We start from the raw sequence: 23361 nt of genomic DNA on the forward strand, positions 1-23361 counted from the left end.
ACACACACACACACACACACACACACACACACACACACACACACACACAATCTAGTTTGAGAACATTCCAACATGTCATAGAATATTAAATTAATAATTTTAAGATATCATAGCCCAACTTTCATGTGAAAAATATAGAAGGAGACACAGATGTCAAACCTCTTGCCCCAAAATATTTGTTAGCAACTTAAAGAATAAGAATTTGAATCACAGGTGCTTGTTTTCCAGATTTTCCACTTTCATTTTGACATCAAAAGTATTTAATAAATCATTAAATGTGAAGATCAGGATTGAGGAATCACAGATAATTCTCAGATTTTAAGACTGAATTACTGGAAGAATAATAGGCTACCAGTAGAGGATTTTATTTTTATTTTGACAACCAAAATATATTGACATCTGGATAGAGACATCTGGATGGCTCAGTTGGTTAAGCCTCCAACTCCGGCTCAGGTCATGATCTCGGGGTTCTTGAGTTTGAGCCACGCCTCAGGCTCTGTGCTAATAGCTCAGAGCCTGGATCCTGGTTTGGATTCTGTTTCCCTCTCTCTCTCTGCCCCTCCCCTGCTTGCACTGTCTCTGTCCCTCTCTCAAAAATAAATAAACATTAGGGGCAAGTGAGTGGCTCAGTCTGTTAAGCTCTTGATTTTGGCTCAGGCCATGATCTCACATTTCGTGTGGGGCTCTGCACTGACAGTGCAGAGCCTGGTTGGGATTTTCTCTCTCCTTCTCTCTCTGCCCCTCCTCTGCTTGCAGTCTATCTCTCTTAAGATAAATAAAAATAAACTTTAAAAAATAAATAAATAAATAAACATTTAAAAAATTTTAATTAAAGTTTTATAAGTAGAAATGTTTCAGGGCATCTGGGTGGTTCAGTCAGTTGAGCGTCTGACTTCGGTTTAGGTCATGATCTCATGGTTTCTGAGTTTGAGCCCTGCGTTGGGCTCTGTGCTGATGGCTCAGAGCCTGGAGCCTGATTGGGATTCTGTGTGTGTGTCTCTCTCTGTTCCTCCCCTGCTCATGCTCTGTCTCTCTCTCTCTCAAAAATAAATAAAGATTTTAGGAGCGCCTGGGTGGCTTAGTCGGTTAAGTGTCCGACTTCGGCTCAGGTCATGATCTCGCGGTCTTTGAGTTCGAGCCCCATGTTGGGCTCTGTGCTGACAGCTCAGAGCCTGGAGCCTGTTTCAGATTCTGTGTCTCCCTCTCTCTGACCCTCCCCCGTTCATGCTCTCTCTCTGTCTCAAAAAAAAAATAAACGTTAAAAAAAAAAATAAATAAATAAATAATTTTTTTTTTTTTTTAAGTTTCTTCTGCAAGTACACCAGATGATATATTCTGTTAGTCAGGAAATGCTCAGTTGAACTGCAACAAAAAGATCCCTCAAATCTCAACAACTTAACATGACAAAAGCTTATTTCTTGCTTTCAAAAAGTATACCTCTGGGTACAGATAATTCTCAAGGGCAGTTTTCCTACACCTACAGATGTCAAGTCAACATTCCAGGCTCCTTAACCTAACAATTAAATGCTTCTATCTAGAAATGACACATATGGCTTCACCCACATTATGTTGGCTAAAGCAAATCACATGGCAATGCCAACTTCAAGGGAGAGGGATGGTGTAATAGTCCTGCACAATGGAAAAGGGGATGCTGGTAAATAGCCATAATGCTACCAACATAATAGGTGCATAACAGGTGCAACATAAGATTTATTTTTAATTTTTTTAATGTTTATTCATTTTTGAGAGAGAGGGAGACAGAGTGTGAGTGGGGAAGGGGAAGAGAGAGAAAGAGACACAGAATCTGAAGCAGGCTATAGGTTCTCAGCTGTTAGCACAGAGCCCAACACAGGGCCTGAACCCATGAACTGAGAGATCCTGACCTGAGCTGAAATCAGACACTTAGCTGACTGAGCCACCCAGGTACCCCCAGGTGCAATAAGATTTAAAAGAAGGTAAAGATGAATGTGCCCCAAATGATGAATATCTGATATGTAAGTGAGTGTGTTCTACTGACCTCTTTGGGCCTAAAAAGTATTGTGTGGGTTTTATGAGATCCCTGAAGGGATCCTAGTCCACAAGAATGTAAATAATCACTAAAGCTGTGTTTTTCTACTTCTCCATATGGTACGTAGCTCAAAGGGAAATGCTGTAAAGGAAAAGAAAGTTTCAGATCAAGGCTAGGATACGTTTTATGACAGCATTATGCCAAATAAACAAACAAATTTAAAAGACATCCAGTTTAACAAAATAAAATTCTAATTTACCTGTGAAGTGGAAACACAAAGATTTACTGGTCTTCCAACTTTGATGCCTAGTTAAATATGTGTATGTGCATGTCTTTTTTTGTTTGTTAGAATGCTGGTGTATGCAACTTATCTCTCTGAGGAATTTTTAAAGGAATCCTTACAAAACTGTCTGAAGTATTATGCCTACATCCACTTCATTATATGTAAACCATAACCTCAAAGGATAATTTTGGGAAAAATAAATTGAAATTTAAAAAAAAAGATGCAAAGTTTAAATTCTTTAGCCACAACAGCAAAGCAAATAATTGAAAATTGAAAAGTCATGCTGATCAGCAAGTTATTTGTTGTCATAGTGCCAAAAGGCCACAGTGCTTATTCTAGAAAGTTAATGCGTTGTAGTGGTACATCTTTAATTTTTTTCTTTCCATCTCTCAAAAGTGTTGGAAACCATAATGTCAACAGGGAAAACTGTTGCCTGATTATTTACACAGACTCTATGAAGCTGGCATTTTGTGAATTTCCTTCCCTAAAGTTGGTTCTCTGTGGCCCAATCTGAAGAGCAATAAAAAGGTCTTCCCGCATCTCTGTTTGCCCATGAGGGCTGCACTTCTACATGCAGAAAATGGTATCTTGTCACATGCTGCCACCCCCACTGCCTCATAAAATGTCAGAGCAAGGAGCCGCCACTGTACCTGTGTGCAACTTTCTCTGCTATGGAATTTCCTGGACACGGGTGCTGGGCACATACAATTGGATTAGCAATGCCAGCTTATTTTCCAAAGTGGCTTTGCCAATTTCCTCTCCCTCCATTGATGTCTGAGAGTCCCTTTGTTCCACGAAGTGTAAACAAGGGCAACTCACCTAGCTGGGCAGAAGTCACACCTGGTGAAGGAGTTTACATTAGGGGAACCTTACAGAAGTGGGATCAGTCTAGGTGGGTGAGTCTCCCCGTGTTCCCATTGCTTTCTGAGGTCGCACTTAGCAAACTGACATGACCAGAAGTCCATTCTGGGAGAGAAACTCCCACATCTTGGTTTGAGGAATTTGGGGAATTACCACTGAGGAAGCACCAGTCTTTCTCCTCATATGTTCAGATTCCAACACAACAAAAATAAGATGTGGAAGAGTCTTTGCCCCGCCCTTTCCTGTCAGCTCAGAGTCAACAGCTGCCCTTCTCCTAGCATGGTCCGAAGTCTGCAGTCCAGGCCTTCGGTGGACCCCTTAAATGCCCAACCATAGCCAGATTCCGTGAAGTTTGAAAGAGGCCAGTTCCTTCTCTGCTACACCAGTCTGAGAAATTAACCTGTACCTTTCACTCCACATTCCTTTCTTTTTCTTGTCACTTTGTTATTAATTTCTAACTTAATTATGTCGAAGTTAAGAGTATGTGGTACATGTGATTATAAATCTTTAAAAGTTAAGACTTTCCTTCTAGCCTAATGTAGCGTTTATTTTTATAAATTTTCTATGTGTTGCCAGGAACAATATTTTAAACACATCTGTTACAACAAACTTAATTATGTTGTTCAAAACTTCCATAGCCTTATTTTTGCTTGACTAATCTATTAATCACTTAGGCATGTGGAAATCTCTCAATATGCTGATGGATTTTTTAGCTTCTTCCAATGTAGCTTTATAAATTTGTAGTTATTTATTTGAGGTCTATTTTGCAAGACCCATTAAGGTTTTACTTTCTGGTAAATTTATTCCGGTAAATAAAAACTTTTGTCCATATGTAAATGATCCTCTTCCTCTTCTTGTAATGCCTTTTATTTAACTCAAATTTGCTTATATTATATCCCTACCAACTTTCTTTTAATTAGTATTTCACATGTATTTATTCTACACTTCTACTTTTCAAATTTTTGTGACCTCTTTCAAAAGACATTCACCTTTTTTTATTGAGAAGGAAAAATAGCTTTGAATTTTAGGGGGGATTTAGTTCTTTACCGTATTGATTGTGAGTGCTGATAGATTGGTTTTTACTTTCCGCAGGTTATTTTCTACCCACTCATTCTACTTTTTGTTGATGTGTTTGTTTACCCTTTCTGCACATCACTTGATCTGAGGTTTATTTTCCCTATTCCAATTTTCTAAACATCTACTAATTTAGAAGTTCTACATTCAATTTCTATATTTTTAGGGATTCACTGGAAATTTTAACATGAATTTTTCCCTTAAGATGTTTAAAATTAATAAATAGCTTAACTCTTTTCCCAAATAAGAGACGCATTTTAAAATACTTAGCTCCTTTGGGGCACCTGGGTGACTCAGTTGGTTAAGCATCCAACTTCAGCTCAGGTCACGATCTCACAGTTCATTGCTTCAAGCACTGCATCAGGCTCTGTGCTGACAGCTCAGAGCCTGGAGCCTGCTTCAGATTCTGTGTCTTCCTCTTTCTCTGCCCCTTTCCCCGTTCACACACTGTATCTCTCTCTCTTTCTCTCACAAAAATAAATAATAAAAACATTTAAAAAAATTAAAACACTTAGCTCCAAGCACTTGTCCTTTCAAATTAGTTTTGGTTATCCAGAATTTAGGTCTATCTTGACGTTTTTAACCTCAACCTTTAACCTTTTCAACTTAAATTAGATATTATTATCTTTACATGTAATCAATGTTTTATTTCAGAGATACCTTATGGGATCATTTTCTTTCTACCTGAATAAATTCCTGATGTGCTCTCTTTGTGCTTACAGACTCTGTTTTTATCTAAAAATGCCTTGGTTTCACACTTGCTCTTTCTCAAGTTATACATTTATAGATTGACAGGTATTTTCTCTCAGCGTTTTATAGATCTTATTCCCTGACTCCTGCCTTCCATTGTTGATGTGAGAAGCCAGCTGTCGGTCTAATCGTTATTCTTTTGTAAATTAATTTTGTCTTTTTTTAAATAACTGATTTGTAAGACCATCTATCTTCAGTTTACTACAAGTACTACAAGTTCACATGTGTCTAGATGAGTTTCTTTTTGTTCATTTTTCTTGGGATTCATTGGAAATCTTCAATCTGGGGACTGATGTCTGATCAATTCTAGAGACAACTTAAGCATTATCTTTTAAGAACACTCCTACTTCCCTTATTTCTTTTCCCCAGGTTAGACATATTAACTACAGCCTTCACGTTCTTAAACGCTTTCTTCGTATTTTCCATTCCCTTGTCTGTCTGTATTGCTTTCTGGGTAATTTCTTCAGCTCCCATTTCCAGTTCACTAAGTAGCTCTTCAGTTGTATCTAATCTGCTGTTAAAACCATCCATTGGACAGAAAATCCATATCTGAAGCTTTATGCCTTGAAAATACACAAGTCCACATAGATTTTATAAAGGAGATTCCTTGTAGCCTTTTTGATATGAGAAAAAGCAAGAGAGAAAACTAAGTATCTCTCAGGAGAGAAATAGTTCAGTAAATCACACACATCTGTTCAATTAAATTAACACTACAGGACTACCTAAAGCAAGGGTTTTTCTTCTTATATTCCAACTTGGATCAATGCCCATCTACATATAGTAGAAAAATATAAATTCCAATGTGTGTTTATGTGTGTATGTGTGTAGATAGAAGTGTCTAAAAGTAGGTACTTCAAATTGATATGTGCTTTTAGCATAAAATGCACTCTGGATTTCAAAGACCTGTATACAAAAGATGAAAATTATCTCATTAATAATCGTATTGATTGCATGTTGAAATAGTACTACACTTTTACGGAGTTATATAAAATATGTTGTTTAAATTAATTTCACTTGTTTCCACTGTTTTTGTTTCTAGTAGATATTTTTAAATTATATATTATTTAAAAAGCTGTTGATTTTCTAATTGAAAATTTATTTTACTTCTCTAGAATTGCCCTCCAATCTTTTTACTGGTAAAGGCAATACTGATGTTCTCTATTTCTTTTCTTTTTTAATTTTTTTATGTTTATATTTGAGAGAGAGAGCACAGGTGGGGGGCAGGGTTGGCAGAGAGAATGGAACAGAATATGAAGCAGGCTCTAGGCTCTGAGCTGTGAGCACAGAGTCAACGCAGGTCTCGAACTCACAAGCCATGAGATCACGACCTGAGTCAAAGTCAGACACTTAACTGACTGAGCCACCCAGGCACCTCGATGTCCTATTTCTTAGTCACACTTTCAACATATCTTTATTGCTTTGAATATATCCATCACACATTATAGGCATGATTCTCAAGTGTGTTGTTTCTGCTGCCTATCTCCTATGGTGGCTCATTCCCTCTTGCATTTATTAACATTTGGAACTTTGTGACAACTCTGGATATGAGTTACATTTCCCCAAAGCAAATATGCTTTTCTTCTGCCAGGGATGTGGAGCTCTACCACTCTGGCACAAATTAGAACAAATGTTCACCTAATGAGTTTGGGGGGAAGTCACACAGCTAATGTGACTTTTTTCCCTCACTTTTTAATGTAGTATAATATATATGCACGCAAATGTGTTTGTATCATAAGTAGAGGGCTCAGTATATTTTTGCAAACTAAGCATATCTATGAAGTCAGCATCCAAATAAAGAAACAGAGTATTACAGGTACAGGTACAGGTACGTCAAAGTAGAAGATCCCCACAGGCTCTGCACTTGAAGGTGGCAGATATAGATATAGATATAGATATAGATATAGATATAGATATATAGATACATAGATATATAGATATATATAGATCTATAGATATAGGTGTATCTATAGATCTATATATATACTTGTTTTTCTTTCACTCCTTGGTAGTCACAGCAAAGGCCGGGTTCAGCAAATACCTGCAGGGTTTCCTCTATGGGTCCAGTCTGTTTCCTGGGGCTTGGCTCTGCTCTCTCACTTGGTAGGGTTGTCCTCCGAGTATCTTCTAAGTGGCTTTGTCCTCCATCTGTCTTGTAAGTGGCTCTAGGCAAGGAGGGAAGTGAAAATATCCGCATGGAAACTTTGTTTCTAGCACTTCCATATTCTTCAGATTTGAGTTTTTCTTTGGCTTCTGACCTTAGAAAAAGTTCTTATTTTCCCACAAGCTCAGAAATGTATGATGAATACATATGTGTGTGTGTGTGTGTAATACATAGATACACACACATACACAGACGTATATATAAAGAAAAATGTTGCTTTTAATATTTAAACCAGCAATAGGAAATTAGTTCAGTAAAATATCATGAATGATAAAGATGAAAAATTCTCAGCATCAAAAATCTTACTTTTTTGGAGAGTATTTTAATAATATGTGAAAATGCCCAGGATATTATTAAAAAGAAGACAATGACTGAAACTGTAAAATGTGGTCTCAAATTTGCATATTTATATATACAGACCTAAGATAGAAGAAATAAATGAATTTAAGTATTAACTGTGTTTTTTTTCTTGGGAAAGGATCCAAACATTCTTTTCTTATACTTTTCTGTATTTTATGTGAGATACATATCCTCATTTTATACTATGAAGAAAATTAGGAAGAATTAAGAAAAAAGAGCAGGAACCAGAAACCACCTTTCCCATCCACTTGCACTCCTTGTCACACATTCAGACTATGTCAGTGACATGTGAGAAACTGGAAAAAACTGAACAGTCCCAATAATGCTCAACAAGCCAACGCTGCAGCGAGGCGGGCAGCAAAAGACTCTGCCTTCTTCACATTCTGATCGCCAACAAATGGAAAAGGTGACTTCATTGTGGAGGAGGCTTTGACTCTTTCCACCTGTGGCTTTTCTTTTTATGTCGTAGCATTAAGCTGCCTCCTCCAAACAACACTCGGCAGGTATAAACAGGATATAACAAAACTCCTCATATCCTTTCATTTAAAACTCGGATTTTTTTTTTTATTTCTCAGCTTGATTGACTTTGTGGAATCCTGGAAGGCATAGGATTCAGGGAAGGAGGAAAAAGCAATAGCAGCTTATTACCAATTTGTGTTATTTGCAAATAAATTATTAGGAAGAACTGTGCCTTTTTCCCAATCTTTTTCCATTGTTGACCTGCCCTCATGCTTTTTTGGGCACTCATTAGAAAGTAGGACCAGTTATTTAAGACCACTTTAAGACATGACAAAAAATAATAGAAGATGAAAATAATTTGCCTACAAGTATACTTTTATGATTCTGTCTTTGGAACTGTGAATACAGGTACTCCAGTCTCTAAGGTCTTGCCACTCAAATGTGGTACACAGACCAGTAGCATCGGCATCACTTGAATGCCTGCTGGTAATGCAGGTTCTTAGGCCCAAGCCCAGACCTGCTGAATCAGAATCTCCAGGGATCTATGGTTCTACAACTTACCTAATGATTCTTATACACACTAGCACTTCAAAACCACTTGTGAGCATCCAAAAATAATACCAAGCAATCACAATTCAAATAGATAAGAAAAGGAGACAATTTTATTCCTCCAAATATCTGAATTTCCTCTCTCATATGAAAGGAAAGCTTACTGTAAGTTCTCACCTTAGTAGCCACAATTAAGTGTGGGAATTCTATGTCTGTCAATAAACAGAGGTCGGGGCTACATTTAAGCAGCCTGGTCCATAACTGCTTCCCTTCCACAGTCAAACCCCAGGAATGGACTTTTTGTTCAATTTCTTCTTTCATCCTCTTTGAAGAGATGCAACTTTGAACTAACAGTGTGGCTGCTGGGAACTTCTTTGTGCCTGCCATAAATTGTGTCTTTCTCTCCATGACCCTCTGGTGAGCCAGTGCAAAAATAGGGTCGAAACCAACAAAAAAAATGCAAGGAAACAGGAAACACTGTAACCATAGGAGTTGGCCAGCTTAATTTACTTTTTTTTCTTCTGCACTGCCATGCTATATGATTTTCTACCTTCCTTTTTAGACTCATGGTTGATTGAACACATAAAAAAAGTTTTGACAACAAGCATATGACAGACTATGAAAAGTAAGCAAAAAATCAAAACTATGCTTTTGGAATGTTCTTTTTTTAGTATCATTCACCACTAAGAACCGACACTTTTATCGATCTAACTTTTGAAAAATATTGACTAATTATTTACCATGTGTTAGGAAGATTTCAGGTTAGAAATTTCCTCACATAAAAATGTATTTATCCTATTTCCTATTGTCTCAAATGCTGCATTGTGATAATATATTAAACTCTGCTATCATAGTAATGTGTATGGATGACTGTGCTCCACATATTTTTCTCCCTTGCTCCTATTTCAGTTATCTATTACCACAATAATGTCATGTAAACAAAAAAATCACAAAACCTTGGTGGCATAATACATCAGTGTTTATTGCTCACATGTCAGGGGTCAGCTGGGTATCTTCTCAGAGGGCTGTCTGTTGGCTGGGCTTGCTCACTTTGCTGTACCCACTGGCTGTCCATTGGCCTAGATCATACTCAACTGGGCTGCCTGTATCCGTCGCATTCTAGGAAGCTACCTCAGGTCTTGTCTCATGGAGATGACAGAGACATAGGAAGAACAGGGCCTCATGAGTCAGACTTGGAACCACTGCACTGGTGCTTCTACTTCATTCTACTGACCAAAGCCAGGTACATGGTCAGTCCAGAGACAGGCAGAGGACACCACAAAGTTACATGGCACAGGGGGTGGATGCAAGAAGGGTGAAGAATCAGGGTCATGTCTGCAATCAATCTACCCTGCCTCCTCATCCAAGCCATCAACAAGACCTGCCAATACCACCTTGGAAATATTTCCCACATCTTTCCAACTTTCTCTCTCTTATTCCTACCGTCATTTCAGGTCACTCTGATCTCTTGGCTTTAGCCTTCTAACTGTCCTGTCCATGTATTTCTTGTCCATTGCTCCTTAGGCTATTCTCAAAACAGTAATCAGAAGAATCCTTTTAAAAAGAAAACCTACTCTTGCCACTCATTTGCTTAAGTCCACTCCACTTGGTTTCCTACTGCTCTCAGGATAAAGGTAGAAATCCTGAATATGAGGTGTAAGGCTCTGGGCCATGTGGATGAGGAGCTTGCCTCTCTCATCATCCCTACATAGCTCCCCTGTATACTCAGGGCTCTAACCTCACCAGCATTCCATCACTTTCTCCAAAGGTGCACTTCTGCACATCACAAGACCTGTTTACCTGTAGATCCCTCTAACTCAGATAATCTTTGCCCAGTTCAGTTCTTAGAGATCCATTAGATCTCCTTTCAAACATCTCTTCCTCACCCTCCTCACTCCCCTGGCACCACAATGAGTGCCCTAGTTTCATGCTCTCAGAGTCTCTTGTAATTTTCCATCACTGTCCTTAACAAGTTAACTAACAATTATCTGTGTCATTCATTGATTAACGTCATCCCTCATTAAACTATAAAACTCCACTATATCAGAGGTCATGTGTATAAGTTCAATGTGGTTTCCTAAAACATTTACCAAACTATAAAAGAAAAACACATTCCATTTTACTTAATTTTTTTTTTGAGAGAGAGAGCCAGTAAGGGAGGGGATGAGAAAGAGATGCAGAGAAAGAATCTTAAGTAGGGTCCACGCTCAGTCTGACATGGGGCTCGATCTCATAGCCCTGAAATCACGACCTGATCTGAAATCAAGAGTTAGACAAGAGCCACTCAGGTGCACCTTTTTTTTTTTTTAACCTAATCTTGAATGCAAGATTTTTGTATCATTTAAAAAATTGTTTTTGTTTATTTATTTATATTATGTTGAGAGAGACAATCACAAGCTGGCTCCATGCTGTCAGCCCAGGGCCCGATGAGGGGCTTGACCTCACAAACCATGAGATCATGACCTGAACTGAAATCAAGAGTTGGACCCTTAACGGACTGAATCACCCAGGGCCCCAAGATTTCTTGACCTTAAATGAAATGACTATGTGGTGCCGTGTACCTGGATTCCTTTAAAAAAGGCATTCCAAGTAAATGTAGAAAACAGCAATCATTTCTCTGCCTTCCAAATTTATCAGCCAAATCCTCTGTTTAATTTGAGCACATATGCCTTGCCCATGGGAATAAAACAATGAACCATATTAACCAGATTGCTGGTAAAATTATTTTTGAAAGTTTGTGTGTATTTTTTGGTCATTTTAAAAATGATTCCTATGTCCTCTGTAGGAATTCAAGTCTGTGTCAAAAATGAGTAAAGCAAAGTGTTAAGTTTGTACTCTGACAACTGAAAAGCACTGCCTACACATTTGACATAAATAGTATTTCCCTCTTTTACAAAAACCTGAATTATAATGAAAACTATAAAGCATATGTATACAATAGTATTTAACAGCGATTTGGCATAAACAAATTTAAGTATTTCAGACATTTAGTTGATGTGTTTTTATACGGGTTGACCTGACTGATGAGCCAATGTAAATATGATAGACTGTCCTAGTAAAGGCACTTATTATATTCAGGAATCATTTTCCTCTCACCTTACACTTTTCTTTTTTTGTGATCCTATACCCATCCCCAGAAAGGGCCATCCCAGAGAACATAGCATCTCCTCCCTCCTTGTCATGAGTGGTTCGACCCAGTTTGGACCTCTGATTCAAACCGGACCTGAGTCCTCCTACTGGCAGTTTGTAATTAGGACACAAAGACATTAAGTTGTGTGCAACTGCTCAGGTAAATTCCAGGACTCCCCCCTTTCAGGGAGCTATTCAGTACAGTGTATGTAAAGGAAGAAAGGGGAATAAAGGATATTCATAGGAAAATCAGAGAATTCTTGTGGTGAGACAAGCAAGGAGAAAGAGAAAGTATACACAAGCAACCAAAACAGCCTTGTTTCCTGATACCATTTGTTTCTGAGTCCATGACTGGTAAAGCTTGGCTGTGTTTTCTGTCATGTATTCTGATACACTTCCTTCAGTCTATGTAATAAATTCCCTTACGATTCAGAGTGCCTGTTTCTTACAAGAAAATAATTTCTGGCCAATACAGAGATATTCAAGAGGAAAGAAGAGACTGGTAGACAAGCTCATGGCCCAGGGATGATTGTATTTTGCTTTTTCAGAATTTCCCTATAGAGTCTGAGTGCTTTCATTCTTAGAATGGCCAAATATGAGTCTGACTTTATCTTGGCATTTAATTCTTATGGTGAATTGCAACCCTAAAAGGGTTTCTATGGGAGAATCCGATGCATTAACTGTCAGCAAAAAACTTTCAAGGAGTTCTTTCACCGTAGCTGAACATCAGAGCCACTAGTAAAATGTATAAGAACACAGAAGTTACAGCCTGGCTACCCTGATTCAGTGGATCTGGAATGGACACAGAGCTGCTAGATTGACATCCACAGGCGATTATTGCGCACAGCATCAGTTAAAACTACAGTGCCCAGAAAATCAACCCACCAATCCTTCCTTTAAAAAGGAAATTGTAGGGGCACCTGGGTGGCTCAGTTGGGTAAGCGTATGACTTCACCTCAGGTCATGATCTTGCAGTTTGTGGGTTCCAGCCCCACATGGGGCTCTGTGCTGAGAGCTCAGAGCCTGCAGCCTGCTTCAGATTCTGTCTCCCCCTCCCTGAGCCCCTCCCCAGCTTGTGCTCTGTTTCTGTCTCTCTCTCTCTCTCAAAAATACAAAAATAAAGAAACATTAAAAAAAATTTTTTTAATGAAATTGTAGAGGTGCACCTGGGTGGCTGAGTCTGGGTTAAGTGACCAACTTCAGCTCAGATCATGATCTCACAGTTTGTGAGTTCGAGCCCCACCTCAGACTCAGTGTTGGAGCCTGCTTTGGATTCTGTGTCTCCCTCTCTCTCTGCCCATCCCCTGCTCACACTCTGTTTCTCTCTCTCTCAAAAATAAATACACATTTAAAAAAATGAAACTGGAGAAGGGAACCTGGGTGGCTAAGTCAATTAAGCGTTGGACATGAACCCAGGGCATGATCTTGTGGGTCACGAGTTCAAGCCCCACATCAGGCTCTCTGCTGTCAGTGCAGAGTCCACTTTGGATCCTCTGTCCCCCTTTCTCTCCGTCCCTCTCCCACTTATGTGTGCTCTCTCTCTTTTATTTATTAAAAATTAATAAATATTTAAAAAAAAAAGAAATTGTAGAGGCCATTATCAATTTATTGCTGTTTAACAAACAGCCCAAAAATTCAATGGCCCATAAAGAGTTAAGTAAAACTCAAGGTAAAAAAGAAACAAATTTCCTGATATTTGGTTGAGTATTTTTCTACTACCCATGCTTAAGATCCCTTTTTACAAGTTATAAATACAGATTCTCCTTTCCAGCTTCCCTTGGACAAACACCTGAGAATACTAACGGCAAAGGTTGGCTTCGGTTCTTTTTTGTTCAAGGCTTCACGTCAGATTATATCAGCTAGCACTGCCTGAAGAGAGTCACTAACTGCCAGGTGGCTTAGAAGGACTCAGAACACAAAGCCAAGAATGCTTCTCCAATTCAGCCTAAATGACCCAGTCACCTCCATTAGGATGAATGCATCTTGGGATAGTGCAAATTATGAAGATTTCATTCTGCTTTCAAATGCAATTCTTGGGAGTGATTGCTGTGTCTACTAAGCAGCCAGATAAGCTCATTTCAGCAGAGGCAGAACTGGATGCAAATCAAGTGAAAGCTAGATGCAGAAACTGGAGGAAAGCAGAAAGCACAAGTGAGAAGAGAGCAGAAAAACCAAATGGAATAAATAGCCATTTACATGACAGCTTTGCTCTAGGAAATAGTGTGGAGAGGGGAAAGGGCCATCATTGACATTCCAGGTCTTCTGACAACAATGCTTCTAGAGCACTCGCTACTTCCTGCATCCCAAATCCCGTATCACAGAAATATAATTAGATCTTAAGCAGAACTAACAAATATTAGGACCTGCCTCTCTCAGAGCAGTAATCACAACTTTGGTGGCCTAATGAAATCTTCTGGTGAGTTTTGAAAATACTGACGTCTGGCCCTAGCCCCAGTGACGTTAATCCAGGTATGACTTGAGCATTGGGACATTTTTTGAAAACTTCCCAATTAGTTTTAATATATGCCTAATTTGAGAACTTAACTAGATGCATGGGTAATTCTTAACTCATGCAACCAATATATTGTTTTAAGCATCTGTTGTGTGCAAAGCATTTTTCCAAATGCTGTGACCAAGAGGAAGTAGACCATTTGGTCCAAAAAACAAAAGTGCCTATGCAGGTGAAGGCACCACAAGTTGAGCCACATAAAGACAAATCTAGTATGAAAAAGATCAATGGCATGCTAGGACAGTAGACAGGAGGGGTTAGCCTTCCACTGCTTCTAATGCCCAAACTTGTTCAGAATTACCCACAGGCTTCCACTGAGCAATCAGTCACAGGCTGGACAAATGAATCACTCAGGATTCAGAGCCCAAAATCCCAGATGTGAATAATCATTCAGCCCCATGCCCCGTGAGTGACCCTGGATGAGTGATTTAAGTCTTCAAAGCTTCAATTTCCTCTGTTGCAAAATGAGAGCAATACTCGTTTCCATCTCACAGAGTTGTGAAGTAAATGAGATGGGTTTGGTTTAAGTAGAGCAATAAGCACAATGTCTGACGTATAGTAAACGGTCACTAAATGTTAATAAGTGATTGATAATTTGTCATAATTAATACTAGAATAACAACAACAACTAATAATATCTGATCTTCAGATCCTGTCCTGAGGAGATTTCTTTGACCAGGGTAAAAAAAAAAAAAAAGTAAATTCTCAAAGGTAGCGGAAGTGAGAGTCAAGGTGGAAATAGGAGGCAGAAGAGATAAGTGAAGAGAGAAGAGAGAGGCAGAACTCAAGTGAGGATTGGTGCAGACATATTTTGAATAATTTCAGATGTGTTGCAAGAAAGCCAAGAGGTCCTGGTAGGTCCACCTCCACCCTGCTTCAATAACACATATGAAAGGATTTAAGGAGACCCCAGAGGTTCTCCTTCATGCCTGGCAAGTCACTCTTCATTCCCCACTAAAAACTGCTTCAGAGAACAGCCCTGAAAGACATCAGAAATAATCCCATCATGCCTTGCTTTCCTCTTTTCCTCTAGTCACCAAACGTATATAGGTCATCCTACATGTCCGCAGCTCTCATGCTTAACTAACCTTGTTTATCCTCTTATCTAACCCAACATAACCCCTTCTTGACTCCTCAAACCCATCCTCTCCATCATCTTTAACTTCATATGGTGCATGTTCAGCAGAACCCCCAATATCCTTATCTTCTTTCTGAAATGAGCCCTTCACTACTTTGGCTCTAATTGGAACCAGTCTTCCCCAAGGATATGACTCCCTGAAGCCACCCCAAGTACTAGCTGTAATTGTTTGATTCTCACTCCATTTACTACTAAATTTGGAAGAAACTTACTCCTTATCACTGCTTCCAGATAATTGGTCTTTTCTTCTCTCTAAGCAACTCCATCTTCTTAGAATCTATTGCCATTAGGCTACACCAGCTGCTATCTCTCCTTGTTGCTGCCATTTACAGGTCCATCAGAAATTTCCTCATTCATTAAAGATTGTTTAACAATCTCTTTACTTACAGAATTCCAACAGGATCCCAATCAACATTCTTGGTCATTTCAGTGGCCACATAGCTTATTTACCCAATCACCCTGACCTTCCAGAAATCCTTATCTGCCATAAGCCATCCCTTTCCTCTCCCTACCTCAGCCACACATTACCATGGCCATCTCTGGACCTTGACATTTCCTTGACATTACCGCTAACTTCACCTCCTCCAAATGTCAAGTTTAAACATCCCATTCTCTTGCCACTACCCCCTATCTTTCTACCTTTCTTTTTAAAAGCCTGACTCCCTCTATAATGTGACTTCTGATCCGTTTACTCTTCCCCCTTATCACTGTTTTATCTCCTCCATAGCTTCCCTTTCCTCCTCTTCTGGCTTAGACTCCACTCATCATTATGATGACACCTTCATCCTAGCATATGCATGATCATATTCTCATGTATTAATGAGAATACTGCTGAAATAATCCTACAAATGATGCAAAATCCCTATGGCTGATAAGAGGAGTGCATAGATGCAGATTTCTGAATCATGCATCTGCAGGGCAGCTGGAGCAGTTCTGCATTAAGACACAAGCTTGGTTCAGTTTCACTCCACATGTCCTCATTCTGAGACAGGAAGTTGCCTAGAGCAGGCTTTCCTCTCTGTGCTGGCAAAAACTTAACAGACCAGCCAAATCACGCAAACCATGTTTCAAGTCTCTGCTCCTGTGACATCTGCTCTCATTCTACTGGCTAAAGCAAGTCACATGGTCAGACCCAAGGTCAATGAAACAGTGGTTAGTGGCATGCACTGTAAGTCACATATTAAGGAATGTAGATGTATAATTCTATTTATTGGATAAAGTGAAAATCGGGAGCAATAATACAACCCACCCTATCTCAACTCTAATCTCTGTCTTCCTCTGTTGAAATCACTTAAAAAGAAAAAACCTGCTCAAATTCCCTGAACCCACCCTCAGAAATCTTGAACATAGAGAAAACCTCCACAGCCTGCTCACCTTATAGTGACCTCATCTGATATTCATGACCACTGACCTCAAGTACTACTTAAGTGATGCCCAGGAATTCTCTAATTCTCTAGTAAATTTGTTCTTCTTTTTTGAGATAACTATTTCACACCCTTCAGTTCTCTCATGCCCAGCACCCAGCCCCTCCATCCTAGCAGCAGGTGATTTCTTATTTCTCTGAGAAAATTAAACAAACAAACAAACAAAAAACAATCAAAGAGAACTTCCATATTCTACAATATCCAATTCACAGTCTTTCTGCTCAGAGCCTATGGTCTCTGCCTCCCCTACTGGAAGATGTTTTTCTTCTCATGGCTCCAGGGATACCTAACCTAATCACCACTGGCCCACCTAAGGATTTTGCTCTTCCAGGTATTTGTCCCTTTCCTGCACCATGAATTTCCCCATTTCCACTTTCTTAGCAATGTACAAACATTCTGCAACATGCTGTACCATCTTTCAACATCAATGAAAGCTTCTTTAACACCCTGTCTCTCTTCGACTACACCAGCATTTTCTTTTTGCCCCCAAAAAGTTACTCTTTTTTATCTCTACTTCCTTGCTCTTGTTCAGGCACTGATCTGTGCCAACCCAGTAAATCACTATTGTCAACATCACCCATGACTTCCAGGTTGTCAAATACAATGGCCAATTCTCATGTCTAACTTACCAAATCTATGAGCAGCAGCTGAATCACTCCATGACTCAGGGGCTCTGTAAATCATTTTCTTCACATGGCTTCTGGGACACTGCAATCTCCTGGTTTTCCTCCTACTCTGTTATCTCCTTTGATGTCTGTTCCTCTTCTTCATGTTGGAAGCATCTGAGGGCTCAGTCTAAAGACATCTTTTTTTTAATCTAACTATAATTATTCCTTAAATTATGTCATTCAAAGATATGGCTTTAAGTATCATTAACGTTTGGATGTCTCAGTTTTATTTTTCCAGTTCCACTTTTACCCTAAACTGCAGGCACATCTAAGTGTCTCTCAACATTTCTAAACTCACTTAAATGCCTGTTATCAACCATTGTTGGTTGCTCATTCCAGATCCCCTAGAGTTATCTGTGACTTGTTTCTTTCTCTTGTGCCTCTTGCCTGATCCATTTGCAAGGCCTGTGGGCTCATCTTCAGGTTATATCCATAACCCCACCATATCTTCTCTCTTGTACTAATACTACCTAACCCAAGCTACCATCATCTCTCTTCTGGGCAACTACAACAGGCTCCTAACTTGTCTCCCCATTTCCATTTTGCTTTGCTATATAGCCCAATCTCTACTGAATAGTCACAGTGGTCCTCTTAAAACATAAGTACCACCATATCACTTTCTGAGTTGAAAGCCTTCAAATAGAAGTACAATCATATCTCTGTCTAAGTCAAAAGCCTCCAATGCCTCTGTTCCAGTTACTATTGCTACATAACAAATTACCCTTAAACCTAGTGCTTGAAACAACCATTTTATTATGTTCAAAGATTCTGTGAGTCAGAAATTCAGACAGGGTACACAGGGAATGGTTTGTTTCACATTGTCTTGAGCTTCAACTGGAAAAACTCAAAGGCTGGGATGATTCAATGTCTGGTGGTTGAATGATAGGAAGGTTCATTCACTCATTTGAGCTGGTATGACCTGAAGACTAGACTGCTGACCAAAACACCTGCTCATGGTCTCTGCATGTAGCTTGGCTTCCTTATATAGTATGATAGACTTGGGCATGATTGTATAAGTACTCCCACAAGCAAGGCAGAATATATACTGCTTTTTGATTACTCAGCCACTGAAATCATACAGCATTACTTCCTCCATACTCTATTCATTGAAGTAGTCAAAGGCAGCCCAGAATCAAGGATGGGAAATTTAATTCCCCCTCTTCATAGGGGACTGGCAAGGTCACATGCTAAAAGAGCACAGGTGATAAGTTTGCTACCAGCTTTGGAAAATATAATCTGCTATCAGCCTCCCATTACACTTGTAATAAAGTCCATAATCCTAAAGGGATCAAGCAAGAGGATATAATTTTGTAAATATTTGTGCACCCAACATAGTACCACCTAAATATATAACATGCAATATTAAAAGACCTTAGGGAAGAAATAGACCGCGATACAATAATAGTAAGGGACTTCAGTACACTCCTTTCATCAATGGATAGACCATCCAAATAAAATCAGTAAGGAATCACTGAACTCAAACTTCATGTTAGACCAGATAGACTTAACTGCATTTACTAAACATTTCCACCAAAAGCAACAGAACCCACATTTGTCTCAAGCTCACATGGAACATTCTCAAGGATAGATCATATACTGGGTCACAAAACAAGCCTCAACAAATTTAAGAAGACTGAAATCATATCGATTATCTCTTCCAACCACCCGGTATGAAACTAGGAATCAATTACAAGAAGAAAACTGGAAAATTAACAAACATGGAGATTAAATAACATGCTACTGAACAACCAATGGGTCAAAGGAGAAATCTAAAGAGAAATAAGAAAATGTCTAGAGACAGATGAAAATGGAAATATAAATTACCAAACTTACAGTATGCAACAAAATCAGTTCTAAGAAGGAAATTCATAGCAATAAATGCCTAAATTAAGAACCAAGAAAGATCTCAAATAAGAAACATCTTGCCCAACCTTGTTTTTGAATACTATTATTCAATAAAAGGAGCTAAGGCTTCTAGCAGAAGTGTCTGATTCTACACAAAGGAAGGATACATACAAGATGAGCCTAGACATCCTGTAGTGCTAGAAAGTAAATAAGGGCTCAAAACAACAAACCTCACATTGAGGGGAGAATGCCAGCCTGAAAGAATCCTCAATGGTTAATTAAACCTGAATTAATTTAACACAAAATAAGATAGTGCTAGATTATAACCAAAGTATAAAAATAAATATTCATGAGTCCTTAGCAATATAATTTTTTAAACAAGGAATAACTTTACTGTGGAAAAACCTGAAAAGCACTGCTTTAACCAAATGATCAAGGTCAACAGCAAGAGTGATAAATATGCTCATTGTATGTACCCTCAATATGATGTGATGATCTCTATGATCTTCCTCCCCAAAAACCATAACTCCATCCTTATCACCAGAAAATTATTAGACAAATCCCAATAGAGGGGCATCTTAAAATATAGCTGACCAGTACTCCTCAAAAACAAGCAAGTTTAAGAAATTGTCACACAAAAAATACATGGGGCAAAAACCAAGGAAATGTGAATGAAGTATGGACTTTAGTTAATAATAATGTATTAATACTGGTTCAAGAGTTAGCAAGGATGTATATAAATTGGAACTTTCAAGAACTGCCTGAGGGAATATAAAATGGTTCAGCCACTTCAGGAAAACAGTTTGACAAATCCTCAAAAGTTGAAACATAGGGTTACCATATGACCCAACAGTTGCATTCCTAGGTATATACTCAAGAAAACTGAAAACACACATTCATGCAAATACTTGTATAATAATGTTAATGGCAGCATTATTCATAACTGCCAGAAAGTGGAAACAATTCAAAATAATTCAAATGTCCATCAGTAAATGAATGGATACATGAAATGTGGTAGATTCTTACAATGGAATATTATTTGGCCATAAAAAATAATGAAGCACTGATTCCTGCTACAACACAGGATGAACCCTGAAAACAGTATGCTAAGGGAAAGAAGCCAGGTATCACATATAGTATGATTCCATGTATATGAAATATACAGAATAGGCAAACACATAAAAAAAGTAAATACAGTAAAACCTTGATTTGTGAGCATAATTTGTTCTGGAAACATGCTTATAATCCAAAACACTTGTTTATCAAAGCGAATTTCCCCATAAGAAATAATGAAAACTGGATATGGAAGCTTACTCTTGTGTGGAAAAGCAAAGGACTGTCCATAGGTGCTTTGAGGTGACAAAAAATACACTAGTGCCACTTGTGGGCACCTCCCAATGTTCTGAAAAATCACTGATTTCTAACAAACACTGTGGCCTGAAACCAAGCAACTGAGCATGGGAGAAGATCACCCACAATCCCGCAGCAAGTGAGAGAGAGAGAGAGAGAACGATTGGCTCAGTTGTGATCATGTGATGTTTGGTGTCACATACTAATCATATTACAAGACATCACTTGTTTACCAAGTTAAAGTTTATTAGAAATGTTTGCTCGCCTTGTGGAACACTCGCAGAACAAGTTGCTCACAATCCAAGATTTTACTGCAGTTTGTTTGTTTGTTTGTTTGTTTGTTTGTTAGAGAGAGAGGCCATGACAGTAGGGAAGAGGGGCAGAGAGAGAAAGAGAGAATCTTAAACAGGCTCCGTGTTCAGCACGGAGCTCAACATGGGGCTTTATTCCACAACCATGGGATCATGACCTGAGCTGAGATCAAGAGTCAGATGCTCAACAGACTGAGACACCCAGGTGCCCCTACATTCTTTCTTTAGAAAGAAAACCTAGAGGGACTCCTGGGTAGCTGAGTCAGTTAAGTCCCGACTTCGGCTCAGGCCATGATCTCACAGCTCATGAGTTCGAGCCCTGCATCAGGCTCTGTGCTGACAGCTCAGAGCCTGGAGCCTGCTTCAGATTCTGTGTCTCCTTGTTTCTCTCTGCCCCTCCCACACTTGTGCTGTCTCTGTCTCTCAAAAAATAAATAAACGTTAAAATTTCTTTTAAAAAGAAAGAAAACCTAGAAAGTAAGTTGCCAGGAGCTGGGAAGAAGTGGGAATGAGAGAGGGTGATAGGCAAAATGTATAGAGTTTCCTTCTAGGGTCATGAAATGTGCTGGAATTAGGCAGTAGTGATGGTTCCACAACCATGTGAACATACCAAAAACCACTGAATTGTGCACGTTAAATGGAGGTGATTTTGTATTTGAATTGTATTTCAATAAAAATATCTGATGTGTATCTTCAACTTACAGCACATTTCAATTCAGCATTCAATATCCACATGCAATCATCAAATACTGTGTTAGATAGTGCAACTATAGACCCTTGTTACTCTGATCAGAGTGTGGTTTCAGGACCAGTAGCATCAGCATCACCTGGGAGGCAGTTAGAAATGTGGAATCTCAGGTCCCAGTCCAGAATCTGCATTTTAATGAGATCCTTGGATAATTTTTTTAACCTTGCAAAGTTGTATTTGAGAAATAAAAATTTAAAGGAAGACTCTCAAACAAACGCTGAGAAAGTTCACCAAAACGAGATTTGCCTTTTTTTCTTAAACGTATATATTTTATTCCATTCTATCATCTCTTTACATTTTAATTTTATTCTGAGGATAGTTGACACACATTACAAGAGCTTCCCATTAAGGAATGACTAAGTCACAGGAACAAAAGGTAGAACCGAGGGAATACAGTTAGCGGTATTGTGTGGTGGCAGATGATAGCACACTTGTGGTGAGCACAGCATAGTGTTGAATCACTATTTGCACACCTGATTCTCAGGTAATGTTTGTGCACACCCAAGTTTGAGTAGCGCTGATTATAAAAATGTTGCTGGCAGCTAGCCCTGTGCAGTAAGTCTATGACTGCTCAACAAAGAAGAAATCATTCCTTAGTTAGATACAAATTATCTAATATCACCCAATCAGCATTTCAATTCTTTTCTACTCACCTCTCACCCCGCATGTCAGAATCCAATCTTGTTATTGGCCCCTAATTGCTCCTTAGACTTTAGGACAGCCCTGGCTGAGAGTACCAGTTCCAGTTATTCCAAGTTCAGGGTCACTGACTAAATTTAGTGACAGCTCTTTGTGTCTGTAAATCTACTAAGGATGACAGTTTTGAAAACCATCCAACTTTGCTTACCCAGGGTTTTGTCTCCAGCAGCCAGGAGGCTGTGGAAGAACAGCCATCCATAGAGTATCCACAATGCTTAACAAACTGGGGCAACTGTGGGTCAGATATTTTCCACGTTCATGGGAGCAGTGTGTGCTAATTTTATAAACAATTCCCGACATTCCACATCTCCCTTTCTCCTAATATAAAGACAAAAAAAAAAAAAAAAAAGGCAGAAGAACAGGGGGAATACAACACATTCATTTTAATTTATATTTTAGTTTTACTTAAAACAAACTGCAGTGAATTCTTTCAAGGACATTCGTTATTCATTAAAAGCTATTCTTAAAAATTTGAGGATACATTCTTACATTTCCTGGCAAGTGATTCTATCTTTAAAGGACTCTGGGTTCTAGGCCTTTTCCTGTTACTATGGAGTAGGAAATTTCAAACAAACAAAACATGATGGATATTTACAACATTGAGGAGTTTCCTTTTTTTCTTTGTGTATCCTGAACCTACTTTCCCTTTGTCACTGTAACGTTTATGTCCTTTTTTTCACCTGAGAAATACAGAATATTAACACTACATGAAATATTACATTTTTAATTGAAAACATTGACATCTAACTTAATATTATCCCCAATGTATTCATATACGTAAAATAAAAACATATCATGAGTGCTGTAAATACGTTGTTCATCCATATATAGAAGACTCCCTTTGTACAATGAACTTTATACAATGGAATGGAGAATACAAAACAGTAGGAGACATGCGCTCTGCCTCCCCAAAGTGTGTGATATACTAAGAACATACACATAATGAAACAGAGCCAGAGTTATAAAAGAAAGTTTGAGGTATGCAACAAGCATTTCTAAAGTTTATGTTATAACAGTGAAAGAGAGAGAAGTCAC

General features: G+C 38.7%; 1 long non-coding RNA gene across 3 annotated transcripts in view; it reads right to left on the reverse strand.

The window, feature by feature from the left end:
* Nucleotides 1–23361, reverse strand: part of LOC121012498 (uncharacterized) — a 153992-nt gene that overhangs the window by 30476 nt on the left and 100155 nt on the right. For all 3 annotated transcript variants that reach the window (XR_005782140.1, XR_005782142.1, XR_005782141.1), the window contains exon 2: nt 7015–7138. This is a non-coding gene — a long non-coding RNA (uncharacterized LOC121012498). The remainder of the gene's footprint in view (nt 1–7014; nt 7139–23361) is intronic.

Source organism: Herpailurus yagouaroundi, unplaced genomic scaffold (assembly GCF_014898765.1).
Source record: "Herpailurus yagouaroundi ecotype Mexico unplaced genomic scaffold, PumYag 196, whole genome shotgun sequence".
Classification (NCBI taxonomy): domain Eukaryota; kingdom Metazoa; phylum Chordata; class Mammalia; order Carnivora; family Felidae; genus Herpailurus; species Herpailurus yagouaroundi.